We start from the raw sequence: 18,471 nt of genomic DNA, 5'->3' as shown, positions 1-18,471 counted from the left end.
TGTGTGGTCTTTCACCTGGCAGCATGGTCCTCACCTGGGAGCTGAGCTCATTGGAAATGCAGGCTCTCAGGCCCCCAGGCTCCCACTTCCTAGTCAACCTACTGAATCAGAACCTGCAGTTTAGCAAGGTCACCAGGCGATTCTTGTGCACGTTAGCACGTAGGAAGCACTGTCTCAGAACATAGGCTCTGAAGTCTGACCACCTGCTTTCATCAAGCTCTTATCTCTTACTACTGTGTGACCCTGGGCATCTCACTTAACCTCTCTGTGCTTCAGTTCCCTAGTGTGAACAGTGCACCCCTCTCTGGGCTACTGTGAGCCCTGCCAGGTAATACACGTGGAGAGTTAAAGCCAGATGAGCTGAGTCCTATTGAGCCCTGCGTTGTAAGGTAATGGCTCTGAGCTATTGTTATTGTTAATGATTAAAAAAAAATTTTTTTTTTCTAAGCCAGCCTATTGTCTTTGAGGCCTAAGCATCCAGGCCAAGGACGTTTACTTTGATGGTTGATAAGGGAGCATTTGGCAAGCAGAGGGCAAAAGCACAAGCCAGCCCCGCTGCCTACCCGCCTCCCCCGCCAACCCCCCGAGGGTGAAATATATGTGATATTCCTCAGGCGCTCCCGCTGCCTAAGAACAAAGGAAAGGACAGAAAATAAATGGTTAAACTGATAGGAGTCTCTTTCAGTTTACAGATAATTGAGTAAAGGGCAAGAAAAAGGCAATCTTATCCATAGCCTAATCTCCAGCAACCTATAGACTCCGTTTCCTGGAGCCCTAATAACACCCTCATCAAGATGTAAGGGGGTTTGAGTGCTGGCCATGGTGATGCAGAAACAAAGGCAAATGAAAAACTAAATTTCCTTACTGCCTACAGCCCATTCACAAGTCCTTGAAACAGGCAGAGTGACCTTCCTCTAGGAGCTCAGCTGCCTCGATGATGACACTTTGCTAGGGGCAAAAGGGAATTTTCCTGTGAGTCTCCTCAAACACATAAAAATTCCTTTGCAAACCTCCTTTATCTTTAACTCCCAAGTATATGCTGGCAATTATACTCCATGCATATGGCCCCTGATATACATCTGAAGGGTCTCATGACTGAGGTTTTACTAAACAGTAATAAATGACGTTTTCCTACCAACAGCTAGCTTCTCAAGGTGCTAGAAACCTTGCTTCCAAAATTCCTTAGAGACTTACACTGTCCCTAACCCCCTCTGAACCTGAAGCGTATAGAAGAAAGAAAGCAGCTCTTTCTGTCCACAGGTCCTGTCCCCATGCTTTAATAAAGTCACCTTTTGCACCAAAGACATCTTCAAGCATTCTTTCTTGACCATCGGCCCCGAATCCCACCGTCAGCCCAAAACCCCGTCAACGGTCACATTTTTTTTTAGCTGTATGGCCCCCTTCCCCTGTTTGATCCACGTTATTTAAATGGCCGCTGAGGCCATTTAAAAACCCACTTGGACAGGTTCTTCACCCCACTCAGGACCATCTGTTCATACTGGCCCCCGTCCTGAACAAGTAAGACTACAAGAGGCCCTGCAAACTGGGAAATTCTGGTTTCCCAGGAGGTTGAGGGCAGATCTCACTGGGACTCTCTGGGTCAGGGACCCATGGCAGTTCGGCTGGGAGAGAGGACACACGCTCTGCTCTGCCTGGTGGGGTTTCTGTCGGGTTTCAGAGTCACGGCCTGGATTGCCTTCTTTTCTTCTGTTATCTCTACAGATGAAAACCAGCGTGTCTACTGGTGAGGCTAACGTTCCTGTGAGCTGGGGCCAGGAAAAGGCAGCAGACAAAGGGAACAGTCAGCCAAGTAGAGTTTGCTGGAGATTTACGTGGAAACCTCCTCACAGAGGCAGTGCTGCTGGATTTATAACAAGGGTGAGATAATTTGTTCTTGTGTGCTAAGATAAGGGTAAACAAATTTCATGCTGTGATGTAAGCCCCTATCTGCAGAAGTCAGGAAAGATTCCCTGCCCTGCCGCCGAATCGCGTGCTTGACAAATTATCCTCAGAGCCTTATTTCTCTGGAGACTTCATCTAGCGGTCATGCCCGGGCCTGAGTATGAAAGGTGGAAGGACCGGCCTGGGTGCAGAGGAGGGGGACTCTTGTGTTCCTGTGCATCTGGAAGCCCAGAAGTGAAAGTGACCACAGCGCTTCGGTGGCATATTGAGTAGCTCCGTGGGATCCCTGGGCATGATTGAGGAGACATGCCTGGAAATGTGAGTTTCTGTTTCACCTCGTGCTTGGCCTTGGGGCAGCAGTCACCTACGCCCTGGCTCTCCCTTTACACCGTCAACGGCAAGTAGGTAAGTGTCCAGTGTTCCTAGTTGCTCATCGCACCTCCAGGGAAGGAAGCCTTCACTGGGCTCCAGGAACTAGTTGGCTGTCTCTCCCATACCTTCCACTTCTTCTTCTTTTTTTTTTTTTTTTTAAGTTTATTTTTGAGAGACAGAGTGTGAGCGGGGGAGTGGCAGAGAGGGAGGGAGACACAGAATCTGAAGCAGGCTCCAGGCTCTGTGCTGTCAGCACAGAGCCCGATGCAGGGCTTGAACTCATGGACCACGAGATCATGACCCGAGCCGAAGTCGGATGCTCAAACCGACTGAGCCACTCAGATGCCCCTTTGTTTATTTTTTACAGAGAGAGAGAGAGAGAGAGAGAGTGTGCATGCACGAGTTGGGGAGAGGGAGAAAGAGAATCTTAAGCAGCTTCCATGCCCGGCATGGAGCCCAACGCGGGGCTCCATCTCACGACCGGGAGGTCATGACCTGAGCCAAAATCAAGAGTCTGATGCTTAACTGATTGGTTGAGCCACCCAAGCACCCCATTTTTTTCTGTTTGTTTTTGAACCTCTTTAAAAATATTGGGGTGCAACTTAAAATTTGGAAAGCTTATTATTCTAGAGTGTACATATTTAGTGTTTTGCATATATATTTTTTATAATCTTAATTATTCTGTATGTAATTATTATCATCCCCTTCCCAGATACTCAGACTGAGGCCCCAGAACCAAGAAAACACAGCTCACGTGTAGCAAAGCCCAAGCTGATCCCAGTGTCCTGAGCCAGGGTATATTGCTATCCGTGTGCCTTTGGGCATTTCCCTAGGCCTGGGCCTGCCTCTCATTTTCCCCAACTGTAAAACATGGGGAGAGACAGTTAAGATTCCCATCAGCTGCTCATCAGTGGCGTCAGAGGTACAGGAGGAGGAGGTGTGCAGTCAGGTAGACTGGGCTTAAGGCTTGAGCAACGTCACGTGTGAGTCCCCAGTACACAGCCTTGGGTTGAGAAAAGTGAATAGGGAGCCAGTCACAGGGCCTTCAAGAGGCAACTCATCCCGGAGCCTAGAAGTCTAACCTGCAACGGATGAGTGACCAGGCCGGCGCCATTGACAACGCTGATCCTAAAGATGGCGTGGTCGTGTTTGTGGGTTTGCAGAGTAAGGCACACATACGTGCACACTCATGCACACACAGATACAATCATCAAGAGAGTGTGTGTAGCCAGAGACACAAGAGACATAGGATAAGGTTCTTTTACGTTGCAGATGATATCATCCAAACTCTCCGGCATCCCCATAGAGGACTTTGAAGATTACGACTGTCTTCTGTTACTCAGTCTTCCTCTGCCCATGCTTTCCATATTCTTGGTGCAGACGGTATGTATAATATATTACTTTTCTGGAAACCAGAGTAATGTATATGTGTGTGTATATATACGTATATATATGTGCGCATATATATATATACATATATATATATCACTATATATTTTTTCCCCATGATTTTTCCTTACGTAGACTATTCTGAAAGTTCATTCACAAAGCTGGGAAGCATAGTTTCCTCTGGGTAGGGATCTGAGTGCCAGAGGTACGAAAGAGAATAATTTTGCATAATATCCTCTTTTATATTTTTTGAATCTTTTAATCATGGGTATGGATTCCTTATTCAAAACAGTAAACTTAAAGCAAAAATAAATTAAAAAAAATAAACTGTGGTCAAGTGTCTCTCTTACACTCCACTGTTCCTGAATTGGTTCCTCCGAGCAGATGATTGTTTCTGAATGTGATTAACTCGCAAAGTATTTATAATACAGTTAAAGGCTGTTTAGGGTTCATCAGAAAGAAGTAGACTGAAGGAAGGCCCCTGAGGTGTGGAGGATGGAAATGCCCTAGAGGGGGGCTGTTTCTCCAACCTCAGCCAGGAAAGACCAGACCACTGGGGCGTGATGAGTGCTGGTAATTCCAGAAAATCAGTTAAGAAATGAGGTGGACTCTCCGTCTTGGCACGTGGCTGGAAGGGGAGTATTTAGTAGGAGCATTGGGAGATTTGAACTGGACTTACGGAACTTCTTTTTTAGTTTTGAAAGTAATTTGGCTGCAGGTACCAAACATTTGTTGCTGGGACTGACCTGTGGCCACAGAACCAAGGTGCAGGCTTTAAAGGCAGAGTTACCTGACTGTATTTAATACCTGCCCTGGGCCGGATGGTGGGTAGGCATTTTGCAGGTCTTAAACAATCCAACAAGTAGTGAATTTTACCTGCGAATGAACTTGAGACCATAACGAAGTTAGGGGTTAATCAGCTGGCCCCGGATGTCACAGCTAATATGGCAGACTCACAATTTGACACCAGATTCTCTTTGATTCCAAACCCTAGGCTTTACCCGATACTGTCTAAAGAAAAGGAGCTTGAGGTGGGGGTGGGGTGGGGGGGCGCCTGGGTGGCTCAGTCGGTTGAGCGTCTGACTTCCGTTCAGGTCATGATGTTGTATGGGTTCAGGCCCCACATTAGGATCTGTGCTGACAGCTCAGAGCCTGGAGCCTGCTTCGGATTCTGTCTCCCTCTCCCTCTGTCCCTCCCCCGCTTGTGCTCCCTCTGTCTCTCAAAAAGTAAATAAACATTGAAAAAATTTAAAAAAGAGAAAAAAAAGGAGCTCGGGCTATTGTCTTATTATATTGGCAAATATTTATCATGAGGTCGTGGCTCTCAACCCTGGCTACATCACAATCACCTGCAAGCATTGTTCGAACACTTGTTGCTAGCCCCCATCCCCAGAGCTTTAGGTTCCGTAGGTTTGGGGTAGGGCCTGGGAATCTGCATCTCTAACAAGTTCTCAGGTGATGCTGATGCTTCTAGTTTGGTGACTCCTCTTTGAGAACCACTGCCATAAAGAGACTAGAGTAGGGGGCTCATAAAGCTTAACTGTTGAGTTGAGGATCAGATGTGATAGGAACAGGGCAATTTCATGCTGTTTATATTTGTTGCAATTATTTGTGTTTTCTTTGGGTTTTAATGAAGTACTTTCTGAAAATATTTACCTATTTTTCCTGTTTTAAGGTGAAAGAGGGAAATGACTGTGTTGGCACATGAGCCAGAGAGAAGGGGGAGCAATGTACCTTAAAGGTACCTGGAGAGCCGACCACAGGACTCCGTAGGGGAAAGACCAGATCACTGATCAGCACTGGTCAGGTCACAAGTGACAGAAATCTAACTCCTTTCTCTTACAATCAGATTTGGCTGTGTGAAACAGCAGCTCACTTTAAACAGTGTCTTGAAACCAATTTTCTGTTTTTCTCGGACAACAATTCTGGAGGTAGGTGGTCACTGTCATTGCTTTAACGGCTCAACAATATAAGGTCTGGTATCTTTGGGATTTTTTTCCCTTTTTGTAAAAACACCTGGTCTTAAAAGAGCTGCTGTGGCTCCAGTCATCACATCTATATTCTAGTAAGGAAGTGGGAAAGTGGAAGGGATATGGTCTACCTCCTCAATTGGTATATCCCTCTTAAAGGCTTCAACTGTGTGTCATATAACTACTTCTAGCTGCAAGGGAAATGGACAGAGTATTTAGAGGTGATACATTGCCTCCCCTACACAAAATCAATTTTTCAGACAAAGGAGGAGGAGTGATTGGATATGAAGAATGCACTGAACAGTCTTGCACAGCAGATTGGGCAAAATGGAGAAGACAGTAGCTTTAGGAGAAAGGCAAAAATGGGTGGCTTCGAGAAAGTTATACGAGTTAGCTTTTGCTGAAAAACAAGCCACTCCAAAATTTGCTGTCCTATAAAGTTTAAGTAAGCATCTATTTGTTTATGAATCTGTAGATTGGCAACTCATCTGAGAGACTCACCTGTGCTCCATATGGTGTCAGCTGGGCTTAGTGTTGCATCTGTGACCTTAGCCAGATGGCTGGCATAGCTGAGATCTTTGAGATGCCTCCGATCTTTGTCTACATGGTTGCTGGTCCTACTGTCACCTTCTTCACATGGTGGCAGGAAGGTCCCAGAGAGTCACAAGTTATTTATTGTTGAGCAACACAACCACTCTAAAACATGGAGAAATACACAACCACCCTTTCATTTGCTCATAGCTCCGTGAACCATCATTTGGTCTGGGCTCAACTTGATACTTCTTCTGCTGATCTCTGGTATCGCTCATGTGACAAAACTGGGGCCAGATGATCCACGAGGGTCTTCCTTTTATGTCCAGCAAATGGTGCTGTCTATTGGCTGAGCCACTTGTCTCCTTAGGCTAGCCCGGGCTTCTTCACATGCTGACCAAGTTCTAAAAGCAGCAAGGGAGAGAGTAGGTCCCAACATGTAAATGCGTTCCAAGCCTCTATCGTATCACATTTGCTGGTGTCCCACCAGCCTCAGCGAGTCCTGTGGCCAAGATGCGAATCAGCATGGGAGGGGACTGTGCAGGTTGTGTATACGAGGAGACAGGATTTAAGTCTCCCACGTGTACCTTAAGCCGGTTCTCTCTATCACGTTCTTGCTCTTCTCTACTTGTCTTCCTCATTCCTTTAGGCAAAAGCCTTCCCCTGAGCCTGGACCCACACCTGCCCTCAGCTCCAGGAATCACCTTTCTCAATTTCCCAGCAAAGGGAAAAGGGTCTTTCCCCTTTCAGTGCCATTCTGAATGCCACTGGGAAGAACTCTGACTGATCTACTTTCGGTGAAATGCCCTTCCTCTGGCTAAGCAATAAGGGTACCATTTCTGGCAGTTGCCTCTAAATGGCATATTTGGACAGGGGTTGCCGATAGAGCAATTTTTGGAGACGCTACCCTAGAAACAAAGTGGTGTCTCTTCCGGAATAATAGAGGTCTGCTGTCCAGAAAAGACCGCTATAGTTGCACAGACAATTTTAGGGGCCATTTGAACAGAAAGCCTCACGGACTCTTCTGTGGATATTTTTTTGTTTGTTTTGTTAGCCGGTCAGGAGGGGGGGTTGGTTGTAATAAATGCAGTTTCTATCGTTTTCCAAAACACTAAACCAATCTACACATTTCCCCTATTTTCTTTGAAAAAATGCAGACCAACATCCACTGCTGGCCCCAGTGGGAAGGTTTCTTTCTAACTGGGTGTTCTTTGTGGCAAATATACAATAGCAAGTACATTGTCTTGTCACTCACCTGCCCCTGAGATTGTGTTGGGATAACAGAACCCAGGAGAGCAAAAGAAGAAAGACCTGAGTCCTTAAGTGGCCCATTGGTCATATCAATGAGGGTCTATTTTTTTCCCCCCTCCATTCCCGTTAGGAATTCGAGAGTATGCTAATAACTGACATTTCACATTATGATCTGTGAGTATATGGGCATGAAAATTGCTGGGATTGCCTCTGCTTTGCATGGCTTTCCAGGTGAGTGTCACTGAGGGGCCCCAGCAGGAGCGGAGTGTCAGGGCCCACTCTGGCCTTTTTAATTGGAGTGAGGGACAATCAAGAGAAGCAACCACTGAGGGCACATGCAGTGTAGGAATGCTGGCCTTTGGGGAATGCGATCCAGTTTCCAGAAATAGCGGAGATTCCTGAAAGGCTTTGTGGCAGGCTCTGCTGGGTAGCCATAGAGATGCTGTGTCGCCTGCTTCCCTGCTGCAGAACGGCATGAGCTTGCTCTCCTCTTTCCAGGGGCCTTACTTAGCCGGTGCAGCCGGGGGCTCATCTCAGAGACTCTCCCAGACACAACCACTACTCAGAAGCACTCCATTAATCGGTGGAACCGGGGCCCTAACGGTCTCGGTGCCCTGCGGCATCTCACGGCCTCCCCTTCTGCCCAGCAAACATTTGCCAATGATTGTGGTGTCACCGCTTCTAGTTAACAGGCTCCGGTTTGCCTTCAAGGGGTTGTTGAGTTCAAATCTTTTGGACTCTTTGTTAGCAGTTAGAGTGTGTTTATACGTAGGACTGCTGAGGAGTCTTGGCGGTGACTTTGGAACATGAGAACCGTCTGGCTTCACGCATACCCAGTTTTACACTCCACGTGTCCTCTCGCCACACTCCTCCGTGGTCTCCCATACCCACGGGTCCTGGATAGACCTTTTCTGGGAGATGGCTGGGACCAAACTGGGATTTCTCAGCCAATGCAATGGAAGAGCCAAAATGAGAAGAACAGAGTTTCAAACAGGCCAATTGTGCTATGGCCTGTGAGAAGCCACAGGAGAACCACGTGCCTTTCTAAAACAGCACCGTGGGCCTGGGGTGGGTTTCCAGGCTGGGCTACGGAGCAAGGAGCCAGTTCAGACTATGTAGGGCACACTTGTGGTGCTGGGGATGGGGATGGCAGCTGGGGGGTAGGCAAAGCCAAGGAAGAGTTCACGTAACTGCCTAGTACAGTGGGGATTTTTCCACAGTGGTATCTCAGGGACCCACAAGGAGGAGAGTAAGATCTGAGATGTGCCTGTGGGTATAAAGTAGGCAGGACTGCACTCCTACCTCAGCCAGGATCTGCCTGTTCTTATATTTTATATATTGAGTGACCAGCCAGGATGCAGGTTTTTAAAAATTGGTAGACTTTTTTAGAGCAGTTTTAGATTCACGCAAACACTGAGCAGAAATCGGAGTTCCCATGATCCCTTTCCTCTCCACTCCCCAGTTTCCTCTATTATTAACATCTGGCATTAGTGTGGTACATTGGTTACAACTGATGAACTAATACTGATACATTATTATTAAAGCCCATGGTTTAAATTAGGGTTCACTCATTACTGTACATTCTATGAGTGTTGACAAACTCATAATGTCGTGTATCCACATTATAGTGTCATAGAGAATAGTTTCACCGTCCTACAAGTGCCCTGTGCTCCATCTAGTCAGCCCTCCCCGAACTCCTGGAAACCCCGCCTTTTTACTGTCCCCATAGCATTCCCTGTGTCATACCGTGGCAATCATACAACATGTAGACTTTTCCGATCAGCTTCTTTTACTGAGCACTATGCACTTAAGTTTTTTGCCATGTCTTTTTGTGGCTTGATAGCTCATTTCTTGTTATCACTGGATAATATTCCATTGAATGGATATAGCACAGTTTGTTGGGTGCAGACTTTAAAAGAGGTCTTCTAGGGAAAGCGTGTGTAAAAACCACTGCTTTAGAAAACAACAACAACACTAGTTTAGAGTTTATGCCTTTTCCCCCCCATTTATTGATTTATTTATTTTCCCTAAAGGATAAGAATTTTTATTTCTTTATTGTTATTTTGTAATTTTTTCTTTTCTTCTTTTTATTTCTTTTTATATAATTTATTGTCAAATTGTTTTCCATACAACAGCCAGTGCTCATCCCCAACAGGTGCCCTCCTCAATGCCCATCACCCACTTTCCCCTCCCTCCCACCCCCCATCAACCCTCAGTTTGTTCTCAGTATTTAAGAGTCTCTTACGGTTTGCCTCCTTCCCTCTCTGTAACATTTTTCCCCCCTTCCCCTCCCCCATGGTGTTCTGTTAAGTTTCTCAGGATCTGCATAGGAGTGAAAGCAAATGGTATCTGTCTTTCTCTGTATGGCTTATTTCACTTAGCATCACACTCTCCAGTTCCATCCACGTTGCTACAAAAGGCCATATTTCATTCTTTCTCATTGCCACGTAGTATTCCATTGTGTATATAAACCACAGCTTCTTTATCTATTCATCAGTTGATGGACATTTAGGCTCTTTCCATAATTTGGCTATCGTTGAAAGTGCTGCTATAAACATTGGGGTACAAGTGCCCCTATGCATCAGCAGTCCTGTATCCCTTGGGTAAATTCCTAGCAGGGCTATTCCTGGGTCATAGGGTAGATCTATTTTTAACTTTTTGAGGAACCTCCACAGTTTTCCAGAGCGGCTGCACCAGTTTGCATTCCCACCAACAGTGTAAGAGGGTTCCCATTTCTCCACATCCTTGCCAGCATCTGTAGTCTCCTGATTTGTTGATTTTTATGGTTTTATTTTATGAGGCGACCAAGATGTTGGGGAGGCCACCCATGTAAACAGATGTAAGGGTGGGCAAGAATGATTGGTTCACAGAAAACCTCAATTCCTACATGCACATAAAAGACAATATTTAAAATGGCTAGTATTAAGAGGAAGAACATCGGACAGGAATGAGAAAACGTGGTCCAGTAGGAGTTGAGCACAGAGTGACAATTTGTTCATTCATTCATTCATTCATATATTAATTCAGCACTTATTTACTAGACACCTTGTTGGAAGATGTCACGCTTCACACTGGGACTAGAATAATGAACAAAACAGCTGCAACTGATGGAACTTTCAGGAGAGTCAGGCGCTCACCAAACAGGTCATGCCAGGGAATATACAGTTCCCTACAGAACGACGTGCTCTGCAGGAGGGCAACACGACTGCTATTGGAGAGCCAGGGATAGTTGCCTATAGGAAGGGGCACTTGACCCGAGATCTCAGGAATAAGTCAGAGTAGACTTGGGTGAGGGAAAAAACTGCTACTCTTGTGACCAGCTCCACCCGAATCCTGCTTATCAGACTCTTCTTTTCCACTGTCCTCCCCATAAGGCAACTCCGTGATGGAAATGTAGCCCTTTTTGGAATGATGGGGGCATACGGTGGATATGACTCTCTGACCCCAACCCCAAGGGCTGTCTAAGTATCTCCACGCAATGCAAGAGGGTCAAAGACAACGAAGCTTTATTTCTTGCGTGCTGCGTCTTCCGTCTCCATTCTTCCTGCAAAATGTATTTTGAGCAGTCATGGTATTCCAAACAGGGAAGTTATAAAAATAAATAGAATATGGTGTCTCCCTTCGTCGATGAGGCTGATGAGTCAACATATAATCGCAGAACGCACTCCAACGGCAGCTCTCGCAGGGTGTTCTGAGGCATCCGTGTGTGTTCCTCCTGTAATATGTATTGAGTGCCTGCTGTATGCCAGGCGTTGTGTTGGGCGAGGGATGGAGAGAGGAAGGAGGTACATGATCTGTACCTCACTTTCTAGTGCAGGAGATGACCTATCAATGTAATTGAGGGCAGCGGCTGCCAAGATAGGTGTCAGAGGTAACAGAACTACTTGGAAGAAGGCACTGTTGAGAATCCTCGCTTAAAATCTTTTTGGCTTTAGTCAGAGGAAGTAGACTTCTTCCTAAGTTATGGTAAAGTAATTTATGGAAATGCATATATGTAACTATTTTGGCTAAAACATTCTTTTCACTTAATCTGAGGCCTGAGATGATAAATTCCTCACTCTGCAGAGGGAGGCTCAATGTTGCAGAATTAAATAAAGATCATTCGGCTTCCTGGGGTGGAAGACAGAAACCAGCACGCTGAGGTCAGACCTGCTCAGATGCAAGCAGCATCTTTAGTTAGTTCTGGCTATGAATTCTCCCAGGGACTAGTGAATGAATGAGATGTTGGGGATCAAATGTAGCCCCTGATTTTCCTTTTGGAATAAAGAATCAACCATAGCCTGTCCTCGTCCAAGGGCCCCAGTGGGAGCCTCTCTTGGTTCAGCCAGGACCCTTAGAGAAAGGCTGATGGGCGTCTGGAATACGATTCCCAACCAGGATTTAAATGTGTCTGCTGTCCCCTCATAGCCTCTCTGCACCAGCAGATGTGGTCTGTCCCGGCATCGTAGAGCGAGTCCGGGATTCCGGGGGCAGTAGGCCAGTGAGGATGTCTGTCTTTTGCCCACTTTCTTTTTCTCCCTGCCTGGTAAGGAGGCTGGCAAGTATGCACTGTCTGCCCTGTGCCATTCTGCCCACCGCACTTTCCCATGAGGAGGTGCTCGAGGCCACATCCCCCAGGGTTCCCAGCTGGCCTGCGTTGTCCAGAACCACTTATTGCTGTTCCAGTAGAGCAGTTAAGAACGTGGGCTCTGGACTTAGGCAGATCTGGTTTTGATACCCAGTTCTGGGAGCTCTTGGACAAGTTGCTTTACTTCTCTGAGACCTGTCTGTAAAATGGGTATAATAATAGTACCTTTATCAGGATCCTGATGGGAAATAGGCGCCACCCTCAAGTTAGGGTCATTCAAACAGGGCTTATTTACAAAAAGAGAAGCTATAAATACATGGAAGCCACACAAGCTAGTGAGGTAACTCAGGTTAGTTGCATAAAGCTGTGGCTACACATAAGCTAGTAGGAAAGAGGGAAGAGACAAGTGACAGGAATCAGAAGGAGGAAGAGGTGCTTAGAAAAGGCCTCTTTGAGAAAAGCCAAGACCTTAGTCTACCAGAAATGGCCTCACAGGAAGAGAACCTGACCCTTCTTACTTTCCTTTCTCCAAAACCCTGTTCTCCCGAGGCTGCCTATTGGCCAAACCCAAGGAGAAGCTGAGGGCATTGAGGGCAGGTGATACTAGCTGTACCCACCAACCTCCCGGGGTGGAGAGCAAAGTGGAGGCGGGGGGTGGGGAGGGTGGCCGTGGTGGGTGAAGGGAAGATGTCCAGCACAAAGCAATTCGCGGCATGGCTGAGCTGATTACATCATGCAATGACCTTCAGGCCTTCGGCACCGTTCCTGGCACTGAGTATTTACGGACAGTTAACCATGACTGTTAGTATTTCTGTTTTCTCTATCAAAGGTTCAAGAGTTGGTGACGTTTTAGGGCTAAGTGCACGAAGCAGGGCCCAACTGGAATAATTGGGGTTAGGCATGTGGTCCCTCCCCAAGCCCAAAGAATGATGAGTTTGTGCTTCTGTGGGTCTAAAAGGAAAATTTAAGTGTTGTGTCTCCTGTGCTGAGGGATGCTCAAACACTTCTTTGAACCCACCCCACTTTCTGTGCTTCTCTCATCTTTTTCTCTGCCGTTTCAGGTTGTGTGGAAATGTGCTGTTACAGAGAAAATGTGATTTAAGCTACTAATCACTAAAGCAATGGTTCTCAAGAGAATAAGAGTTATTTGGGTTATTGGAGGGGCAGAACATGGGGACTTCACTTGCCAAGGTGCAGAATGTGTGGAATGTAATGTATGAAGATGATACGAGCTCTTATCATCAAAGAGGCTGACTCATAGAGATACATCCATCTCCGGTCTTGGTATTCACAGACCTTCCACAGGGTCCTTTTTTTTTTTTTTTTTTTAAGTGTTTATTTATTTTTGAGAGAGATTGAGAGAGAGCACAAGCAGGGGAAGGACAGAGAGAGAGAGGGCAGAGGATCCTAAGCAGGCTCTGTGCTGACTGCAGAGAGCCTGATGTGGGGATCAGACCCACAAGCCATGATATCATGACCTCAACCAATGTTGGACGCTTAATGACTGAGCCACCCAGGCACCCTACATGTGGTCCTTCTTCTGCCTTAACTTTCTGTGTGAGCATGAACAAGCCGTGGTACCTAAGATTTCTGTGAATTCTGTGTCTTACCTCCCAGGAATATTCTATAGATTAACAAACATACAGAAAACAGGTGAGTCTTTTTTTGCACGGAGAAGGTTGCCCGCCCTGCTTCTGCCTACAGCCAGAGTTCATTAGTCAAGGTGGTTTGGCACCCCAGTTCCACCTCTCACTGATGGTGTGAACTTGGGTGAGCTGTGTCACCTCTCTGAGCCTCAGTTTCCTCATTTGTTAAGGTGAGATAACAATATTTTTCTCATGCGTCATTTGGAGTGAATGAAAGGAAATCATGTATGCAAAAGACCCGTGGGTACTCAATATATGACTCTGTCTCTTGAAATCTATTTTATTTTATGTTTTATTTACTTTTATTAATTAATTATATATTTTATTATAAACATCCATAAATGCTCCAGTCATAGGGAGCAAGAGATACTCCACGAAGGTTCTCTGACACCCACAGGAAATAGAAATATTTCCCAATCCTCCTATATCCAAGTGTCACGGATTGACACAACTTCTCTGAACATAGCCTTCAGGTTCCCACCTCCTTCTGCTTGTTCCTGCCGGTCCTTTCTTTGGAAGGCTGCCCTTCTGCCCCACACCAGCATCTCTCTCTTTAGTTTCCCTGTGTCTGTCCTTCCCTAGAACTGCAGTCACGCTCTATTCAAGATTCGCACCCTGAGATGCTCCCATCTGCCCAAAAGGCCCCCTGTTAGGCTGTGCCCTCTGTGCAGGTAGCACCTGGGATTTAATACCAGCAAAATGCAGAAAGTCTCTTCGGTTCTAGACATGCTCTCTCGTTGAACCCTCCCATCTGCCTTCTGGGGCATTGTGAACACACTTTATGGGTGAAGAAACTTTAGACACCAAAAGTTTCAGCATTTTTACCTCAGGTCTCCAAGGTCCAAGTAGCAGAGCCCGAATGTGAATCAGGCCCGACTTGAGAGTCTCCTCTCTTCTCCACACCAGATATGCTCGCACTCCTGGCTCTGAATGTAATCCCTGCCTCATCCTAGGTATTCGGGAAGTGCTTGTTGAATTAACTGGAACAAACATCCAAAGCTATACTTAGAAAGTTTTAACTTCATGGACTCTATACCCTTATTTGAAGGAAATGCCGATGTAATGAATTTGCACCCATGAGGCAAAGGAGAAAGGCAGGTTTAACACGTGAAAGTCACTCTGCCGGTCCGTATAACACAATCTGTGTAGAATCTTTTTCCACGAAGACACTTACCCAGCATGATATAAACATACACATCACTCACGAACTACGTATGCCGCACACTTCCCTTTCCTAGGTAGGGACGCTTGGGGATGGCTGGGGGGCGGGGAGTAAGACTGCAACACATCTCTCTGTGTCCTCGTAAGGAAATTCCAACAGCTCACACGGAGAGTGTGGCCTTTGGTGGGAAGCCGCTCATGCTGCACAGAGTGAGATAAGTGTTATCATGGCCATTGGACTTGACTGGAGTTTAACCCCAAGGTCACTGGGAGGCCAGAGGAGAACAAGGGAAGGAATGTGGGCCTCTGAGCCAGCTGAACCCCTGGCACTCTCACTCCCCCTGTTGGCTTTTCCACGGAGTGCTGTGACAGTCGGTACCAGCCCTTCCTGGGGCTGCCATGCTTCTCCTCGCAGGAAGGGAACAGACCCAGCAGCCAGGAAAGCTTGGGGACCTCCCTGCATGGCCCTCACTCCTCCTTCCCCATGCAGCCTGTCTCCAATTCGTACAAAAGACTCTTTCAGAAACTAGTTACCTAGATTTGAACTTTTCAACAAGGCTTTTTTTTTTTTTTTTCTTTAAGCTCTGCAGCTCAAATACCAGATCCTGCTGTTGCTAAGATTAAGGATTTTTTCCCCCAGCTCAGTTTCCGTTGACTAGGAAAGACCAAGAGATGGATTACTGTTCTCTTGCCAAAAGCAGAGAGGGTGCTTGAGCTTCTGGGGCTTACACCGGGATCCTACATTCTTCAGGCCTGTGCTAATAGTCCTTAGTTACTCCTTGAGCTCTCACAAAAGTCACACGCATTTGTGTCAGTAACTAAGGCCTACGGAAACCACTCAGCCCTAAGTGCACACAGGAGAACCATGGTGTCGGAGTAAAAGGTAATTTAACATGAATATTTATACACTGTACAAACTGCACGCCATGATTCACCCAGCTTATTTTCAGTTCATGCATTTGCTTCCCATTTGCAGTCTTTATTTATTACGGAGTTAAGGCCGTTAGCAAACTAACACATCAGAGTGGGTTTTCTCCCCCGCCCACCCCCGTTTTTAAAATTTTCCCTGCTTTCTAATCTATTTCTGGGAAAGTGTGCCAATATAGCAACAAAGCTGGTCATTGCTGCAAAACCCTGAAGAGACGGACGGAGTATTACGCAGAGCAGCCTTTGCCAGGCCTTCACCACTGAGGGTGGTGCAAAGCTGCCGCGGGAGCCCCGTGGTCACGGAGCCGTGGCAGCTCCTCTCCGTCACCGTCACTGGCAGGAATCACCCACCGCTCTGACTTTCAAGGTGGGGATGCAGGTGCAAAGGCTGCTAGAGTATTCCACGGCTGCAGGGGATCTGGAGCTGGAGAAGCTGGGGATTACGGCCCAGGCCTGCCCCTTACGAGCTCTGTGGAGTCTAGCAAATGACTTTCTACGAACATTCTGAGTCTCCATTTCCTCTTCTACGAATCGAGCATAATACTGGAGCCTTCTTCCTAGAGTGGGGTACATGTTAAAATGCATAAAATGCATGAGTGTACTCAGCCTGACCCTTGACGAGCTCTAAATATGCGCGTGGTCCTAACAGTTATGGGGGGGGTGATGAGGAAAGGCACAGCCTTAGGAAGTTTCAGTCCCTTCCTTAATGCACACACCTACTGCATTTTGGACCTAGTTGTCCGATCCCCTGTTTGCTTCATTCCAAAGCTTACAATCTGTTCATAATGAAATGTACCTCAATATCCCTTGCCACTTTCTACCAGAAACACGTATTCGAAATCTGGCAAGTTTGAGTTTTGGGGGGGGGGGGGGGGGGGGTTGACCTGGATACAAATGGTAAGAACGCATGAAAAAAGGGGGGAAAAAAAGACTCAGGTTGTCCTCATGCCGGTGCCAGATGAAACCGTGCTTTTTAGAAATGTCATCCTAATATTTTGATTTGAGCCTGAGTTCCGTTTCTATGGGAGCTGCGATTCCCAGCACTCCTAGACTTCGCTGCTGCCATCACGGTCTTGATGACTGGTTCACAGAGAGATGCGTCTCTCAATCCCCGGGGAAGATCTTGACCAGCCCTGGATGTCACTTTCCAAGAGAAGCAGAGACATTTTGGGCATGTCCAGAGGGGCGGCTGGCAGGACGGTGAGGGCAACAGTTGCTAGATCTCAGATGAAGAGGCCTGATGTGTGGGAGATGGGTTAATCTTTACCTTTGAGGCTTCAGACAGAAGCCTCATCTTTACCATGAGGCTCCTCTCGTGCAACAGGCAGGAGGCACTAGATTTGGGTTCAACCCGAAAGAGGGAGTTTTAAGCCTGAAAGCAGCTCGGCAATAGAATGAGCTCTGATGAACAGGAGACTTTCTCCTCCCTATGGCTGTGTCTGATGGACTGAGGAGCAGTTTTTAACCATGTTGTGCCAAGGATTTATGCAGAGACAAGAAGGTAACTAAGGTCCCCTCCAACTCAAAGATTCTATCCTCATGATACGTCTGGTGCTTACAGATGTGCAAAAGGCTTTCCTGTATCTGTTTTTCTTCTGCTCATTCATATGCAGTTAGTCAGTAGACCAATGAATAGCTACTGTGCTCCTACTATCTGGTACTAGGTATTGAGTACGCAACAGTAAACAAACCTTGCTCTCAAGTCCCTTACCGTCTTGTGGGAGGAAGGGACAAGAAAACAGACGTTTGTAACAGAGCCTAGTAAGGGTTGGAAGAGGAAGCACACAGAATGCCAAAAAAGAAGACCTACTCTTATCTAGAGATGAGAGAAGGCGTCCTGGAGGAAGGGACATCTGGGATGGGGCCCGGCTGGACTAAGGTGAATAATGCAGGAGCATAGTAGGCAAGGCATTAGCCTGAACCATAGCCTGGAAGCCTAGAAGAACAAGGCAGGATGGGGAGCTATAAGCCGGTCAGCTTGGCTGGAGAAGTCTGTGGAGATGAAAAAAGGGACCCAAAGAGAGGAGACTAGAGAAGGAAGTTGGGGCACCTGGGTGGCTCAGTCAGTTAAGCGTCAGACTTCGGCTCAGGTCATGATCTCGGTTTGTGAGTTCGAGCCCCACAGTGGGCTCTGTGCTGCCAGCTCAGAGCCTGGAACCTGCTTCAGATTTTGTGTCTCCTTCTCTCTCTTCCCCTCCCCTGCTCATACTCTGTCTCTCAATGATAAATAAACGTTAAAAAAAAATTAAAAAAAAAGAAAGAAAGAAAAGGAAGTCGTGGCAGAGGGCAAAATGGCCACATATTCTTTTCCTCTTATCAACAGGGGTCATCGACTTTCCCATCTCATCCCTTGAATCTGAATCACCTATGGGACTTGCTTCGGCCAATGAGAAATTAATAAATATGATGCAAAGAAGAGGCTTGAAAAATGCCTGCATGTAAGCTTCCTACAGTTGCCCACAGATGCACGAGTGAGCCCAACAAAGCTCATGAGAAGAACTGCCCAGCTGAGCCCAGCCCAAGTGGCTGCCTTGTAAAATCATGAGCTAAATAAATGGCTAGTATTTTAATCAGCTAAGTTTTGAGTGTTTTTTTTTTTTTCTTTAGTAAAAGCTAATTGATACAGCAGTCATAGAGATGTATAAATCATGTTAAGGAATTTGGACTTGAATCCGAGAGTGCCATGGTTAGTTCAAAGTGTGTGAGCCACAGAAGTGGTAGTTATCAGATTTGTGTCTCAGAAAAATCACTGTTG

The 18,471-nt window shown here is 46.6% G+C and overlaps 1 long non-coding RNA gene across 1 annotated transcript in view; it reads left to right on the top strand.

Annotated features, from left to right (window-relative positions):
- Positions 1–18,269, top strand: part of LOC115506083 — a 30,419-nt gene extending 12,150 nt beyond the window's left edge. Inside the window, exons 3-4 of the long non-coding RNA XR_003966217.1 lie at positions 1,723–2,307; positions 18,040–18,269. This is a non-coding gene — a long non-coding RNA (uncharacterized LOC115506083). The remainder of the gene's footprint in view (positions 1–1,722; positions 2,308–18,039) is intronic.
- The last annotated feature ends 202 nt before the right edge of the window (positions 18,270–18,471 follow it).

This window comes from Lynx canadensis, chromosome F2 (assembly GCF_007474595.2).
Source record: "Lynx canadensis isolate LIC74 chromosome F2, mLynCan4.pri.v2, whole genome shotgun sequence".
Taxonomy (NCBI): domain Eukaryota; kingdom Metazoa; phylum Chordata; class Mammalia; order Carnivora; family Felidae; genus Lynx; species Lynx canadensis.
This window is presented reverse-complemented; position numbering and strand designations above follow the sequence as displayed.